Genomic DNA, 5,254 nt, shown 5'->3' on the forward strand with positions numbered 1-5,254 from the left:
CTAATGTGTAGACTGCCCTGAATGACAAATGTGTTGTGGAAGTAGTACTGGAGGGCTTTACTGAACCCTACCGCAAATGTTACATGTGCCAATGAGCATGGATGGGGACAGGTTGAGATGAACAGAGTGACAGTGAGGACGAAATAGATAGATCAAGTGAGGCGAGAGGGAGGTGCACGAGAAAGGTGGACAGGGTAGAAGGGTATTAGACCAGTGGTGAAGGACTAGGGACAAAGAGTGGGAAGAGGAGATGAATAGACAGAGAGAGTGAGAAGGAGGAGACAGACAGAAAGAGGTGGGAGGATGAGATGAACAGACAAAGGGAGGAAGAGGTGGACAACAGAGAGGGAGGAAAAGTTGTGTTCAGTATACATATTGAACGCATTCGTGGCTGAAGCTGCAGAGAAAGGCTAGTAAAAGATGTACCATGTTCTCAATGTGACTGTGTTACCGTTGTGCACAGTGGCAAAAGTTAACGATCATTTATAATGAGAAACCAGATACAAGAATGAACACTGCATTTGTTCATCTTCTATAATCAAAGATTTGTTTCGTAGCAATAACTACATTTATGCTTCTCAAGTCTGATCAGAAATTGGGACCGTCTTTCACTATGTCCGTGAAGCTGTGTTCGACAACAGCACATTTGTCGAATAGCGATGTTAAATGTGGCCTCGGTGTTAGGTATATAGTAGGTATATTTTCATCAGATATATAAGAAATGTATTCCAGAAGAATAGCTATAATGAAGAGGTATTAAGTTAGCCGTCTGTAAGAAACAAACATACAGAGATTTTCAATTTTCAGAAGGTAATCAACTCATAGCATTCCTTCATTTCTTCGAAGCTGCAACAACTAAAATGGGTGGACTTCATTTTCCGATAAACTATGAAATTTAGAGGGGTGCTGCACCCTGAAAAAGATAGCCTTGGTCTTGGAGTTCCTGGAATTTATAAAATTCCTTGCGAACGTGTCAGAGGCTACGTAGATCAGTCAGTACCAACGATTTCAGAACGCTGCACAGAGTACCGACGTCATATAAAATGGCGCGAGACCGACAAACCTGGTGTTGCTCAACACAGAACATGATTATGTCGAATTTAATAGAAATATTATCTCATACCTCTGCCTACTGGGACACTGACATCAAAGAAACAATTGAGATCAGAACGTCTGAGCAACAGCAGGAAAGACGACAGAGAAATCAGCACTGTCATTCATCTTCCAATGCCTTATATGGCCAACGGCCAAACCTGTCCCATCGTGTCTTCTCTTATCACCATATGAACAAATTCCTAGTCCACCAGCACGATGCTAAAAACAGTTCTTTCACACTGACCACCCCAAGAATCTAACAAGACTAAAGGTAGAATGAGATTTTCACTCTACAGCGAAGTGTGCGCTGGTATGAAACTTCCTGGCAGATTAAACATACTGGAAGTTTGGAAGGTAGGAGACCAGGTACTGGCGGAATTAAAGCTGTGAGGACGGGGCGTGAGTCGTGCCTGGGTAGCTCAGTCGGTAGAGCGCTTGCCCGCAAAAGGCAAAGGTCCCGAGTTCGAGTCTCGGTCCGGCACACAGTTTTAATCTGGCAGGAAGTTTCAAGGGTAAAGATGTTTCTTTCTCACTGGGAAAGAAAACCTCTCACAAGTATCATTTGACATGATGAAACGTTAGTTCACCAGATTTCGATGGTGTCAAAAGGACATTAGGGGGCTTCAAAAAGAGATTTTAGGTTTCTCTGTACAAATTTTCCACTAGTTCCTTCTAAAGGTATGAAGAGGGACGTGATCATTGGGCAAATCCCGGTTTGAGCTTCGTTCCTGAGGATAATGTGATTGTTCATCTGGTGATCCCAGAAGGTTCGACGGCACAGGTATAGCCGTGGCTTTCGATGTTGGAAGAACTTTGAAAGAAGTTTTCCATATCTAGTTCTGCTGCATGACTACGATGTCAATCTCCACGTGAGAAACAATATAGTCAAGCTGCAGGCTCTACTACATAATCAATTCTCTTCATCAAGGTCTCCAAATGTACAAAGTTGGCTGGTACAAATGAAGATACTTGGCAGATCATCCGTGTCAATTTGAGACTCCGAATGAATTTTATTTATACTGCCTTGTCCGTCATATGTATTACGTGAAGATTCATTTTATATACATGACGTAAAAAAAACACCTTTTAAATATTTCTTTGTGGATTGTCATTACTGTAATGATTTTTTTTCATGGCTCAAAGGGTTCAAATGACTCTGAGCAGTATGGGACTTAACTTATGAGGTCATCAGTCGCCTAGAACTTAGAACTAATTAAACCTAACTAACCGAAGGACATCACACACATCTATGCCCGAAGCAGGATTCGAACCTGCGACCGTATTTTGTTCCATGATAGTAAGTTACTTATTATTTTCAATTAACACACTATACATACGTAAACGGTAAATTAAAAGACAACAAAAGTTAATGTAAAACGTAAACTAACAATTAGAAACATAAAACAAAAGTAACTAAATGAAATGATAATGAACGTTTACATTTATTAATCAGATATGTTGAAAAATCTCTGTCAGCACATTGTGTACAGTATATTTTACAAAAATGGTATTTCATGAATCAGGTTTATTACACATGGATGTATGTGGTGTGAAAGCTTCCCTGGTCCATGCTGTAACAAAAGTTTCATCAAGTCTCCTTTAATTTACGTCTATGGTCACAAACTTTTTATTAACAGATTACCGGTTTCGGTCGATAATGACCATCATCAGATCTGTTTTATAAAAACAAAGTCTCAATGTCGCACTAGTCCCACTGACAACATGACTCGTGTATAAGATGTTATTTGTATATATTTGACGATGTTGGTGCTGATTCTGCATTTAACATTTGACGATGCCACTATGGCTGCAGTACATTGGGACTTAGGTTTTATAAAACAGATCTGATGATGGTCATTATAGACCGAAATCCGTAATCTGTTAAGAAAATGTTTGTGACCACAGACATAAATTAAAGGAAGTTTATTGTATATATGGGTTACTGTTTTATTCGTAGCAATGTCGCAACTTGTGAAAAATTTTTCATTTTTCAGAATTAATTAATGGTGCTAGGGTATTTGCAGATTTTCATATTATTATAAATGGTAACCATACAATAAGTCACAGCTGCAAAGTACTAACGCGAATTCTTTACAGACGGATGGAAAAACTGGTAGAAGCCGACCTCGGGGAAGATCAGTTTGGATTCCGTAGAAATGTTGGAACACGTTAGGCAATAATACTGACCCTACAACTTACCTGAGAAGGTAGATTAAGGAAAGAAAAACCTACGTTTCTAGCATTAGTAGACTTAGAGAAGGCGTTTGACAATGCTGACTGGAATTCTCTCTTTCAAATTCTGAAGGTGGAAGGGGAAAAATAAAGCAAGCGAAAGGCTATTTGCAATTTGTACAGAAACCAGATGACGGTTATAAGAGTCCAGGGATATGTAAGGGAAGCAGTGGTTGGGAAGGGAGTGAGACAGGGTTGTAGCCTATCCCCGATGCTATTCAGTCTGTATATAGAGCAAGCAGTAAAGGAAACAATAGAAAAGTTCGGAGTAGGCATTAAAATCCATTTAGAAGAAATAAAAACTTTGAGTTTCGCCTATGACATTGTAATTCTGTCAGAGACAGCAAAGGACTTGGAAGAGCAGCTGAACGGAATGGACAGTGTCTTGAAAGGAGGGTATAAGATGAACATCAACAAAAGCAAAACGAGGATAATGGACTATAGTCGAATTGATGCTGAGGGAATTAGATTAGGGAATGAGACACTTAAAGTAGTAAAGGAGTTTTGCTATTTGGGGAGCAAAATAACTGATGATGGTCGAAGAAGAGAAGATATAAAATGTAGACTGGCAATGGCAAGAAAGGCATTTCTGAAGAAGAGAAATTTGTTAACATCGAGTATAGATTTAAGTGTCAGGAAGTCGTTTCTGAAAGTGTTTGTGTGGAGTGCAGCCATGTATGGAAGTGAAACATGGACGATAAATAGTTTAGACAAGAAGAGAATAGAAGTTTTCGAAATGTGGTGCTACAGAAGAATGCTGAAGATTAGATGGGTAGATCACATAACTAATGAGGAGGTATTGAATAGAATCGGGGAGAAGAGGAGTCTGTGGCACAACTTGAGTAGTAGAAGGGATCGGTTGGTAGGACATGTTCTGAGGCATCAAGGGCTCACCAGTTTAGTACAAGAGGGCAGCGTGGAGGGTAAAAATCGTAGAGGGAGACCAAGAGATGAATACACTAAGCAGATTCAGAAGGATGTAGGCTGCAGTAGGTACTGGGAGATGAAGAGTCTTGCACAGGATAGAGCACGGAGAGCTGCATCAAACCAGCCTCAGGACTGAAGACCGCAACAACAACAAGAACAACAACCATACAGTTTTCAAAAACGTTAACTACATTTCTACTTTTGCATGAAATGTATTTTTTTGTTTATCAAGGACTCGAAGTTATAGCGTCTGAACGTAATATTCCAAATTGCCTTCCAGCGTGGATTTCAGCGTTGGAAGTGCAACTGGGCAAAAGCGAAAAAATACGCATTGTGTTAGTTTGACCCCTCTACATTCTTGCTGTGATTGATCGAGATAATTTATTTACATCTGAGAATGTTCCCGTGTTAGCAGCTGTTGCTGTGTTTTTCAGAGTAACTTCCACATCACGCATCTGCGTGCAGTCGCAGTGGGTGCAGACCGATGGAAGCAAGCGGCTTTGCTCGCAAACCCTCCCCAGCGCCCCGCCGGAGAGAAGGAGATGTACAGTGCTTGTTTGGCTGTGTGAGGCGGCGCGACGCTCTTGATCCCGCGGCTGCGAAGTTAACCGGCGGTGGCGCTGCGAGATGTCAAAGGTGAGAGTGAGGAGGCGTGGGGCGGCGTGCCAGCCCGCGGCTTAGCGGTGGCGGGGGGCGGGGGGCGGAGGGCGCCTTAAAAGCAAAGCGTGGTCGCGGCGGCGGGCGCCGGGGCGCGGCCCGCGTCCTCAGGAGCGTCGCTGAGCGATGGCGCCGCCGTGACGGACGACGCCGGGCGTCGCCGCGCATCCCAACGCCCCCCGCAGCGCTGCGTGCCGGCGCCGGGCACGTGCGTGCGCTGCGTGCGCCAGTGCGTGCAGCAAGTGGGCGAAAAGAGTCGTCCAGCACTTGCTCACCGACTGCTGTACCAGAAGAATACCGATCTCTCTCTACGTACATCGATTGTAACTCTTAAGTGTCCGTA

General features: G+C 42.8%; 1 non-coding gene across 1 annotated transcript; it reads left to right on the top strand.

The window, feature by feature from the left end:
- The first annotated feature begins 1,503 nt into the window (after positions 1-1,503).
- Trnal-caa (transfer RNA leucine (anticodon CAA)) lies at positions 1,504-1,578 on the top strand. The gene has a single exon. It is a non-coding gene; the product is annotated as a tRNA-Leu (tRNA).
- Positions 1,579-5,254: the final 3,676 nt, after the last annotated feature.

The sequence above is a fragment of the Schistocerca serialis genome, chromosome 12, assembly GCF_023864345.2.
Source record: "Schistocerca serialis cubense isolate TAMUIC-IGC-003099 chromosome 12, iqSchSeri2.2, whole genome shotgun sequence".
Lineage (NCBI taxonomy): Eukaryota > Metazoa > Arthropoda > Insecta > Orthoptera > Acrididae > Schistocerca > Schistocerca serialis.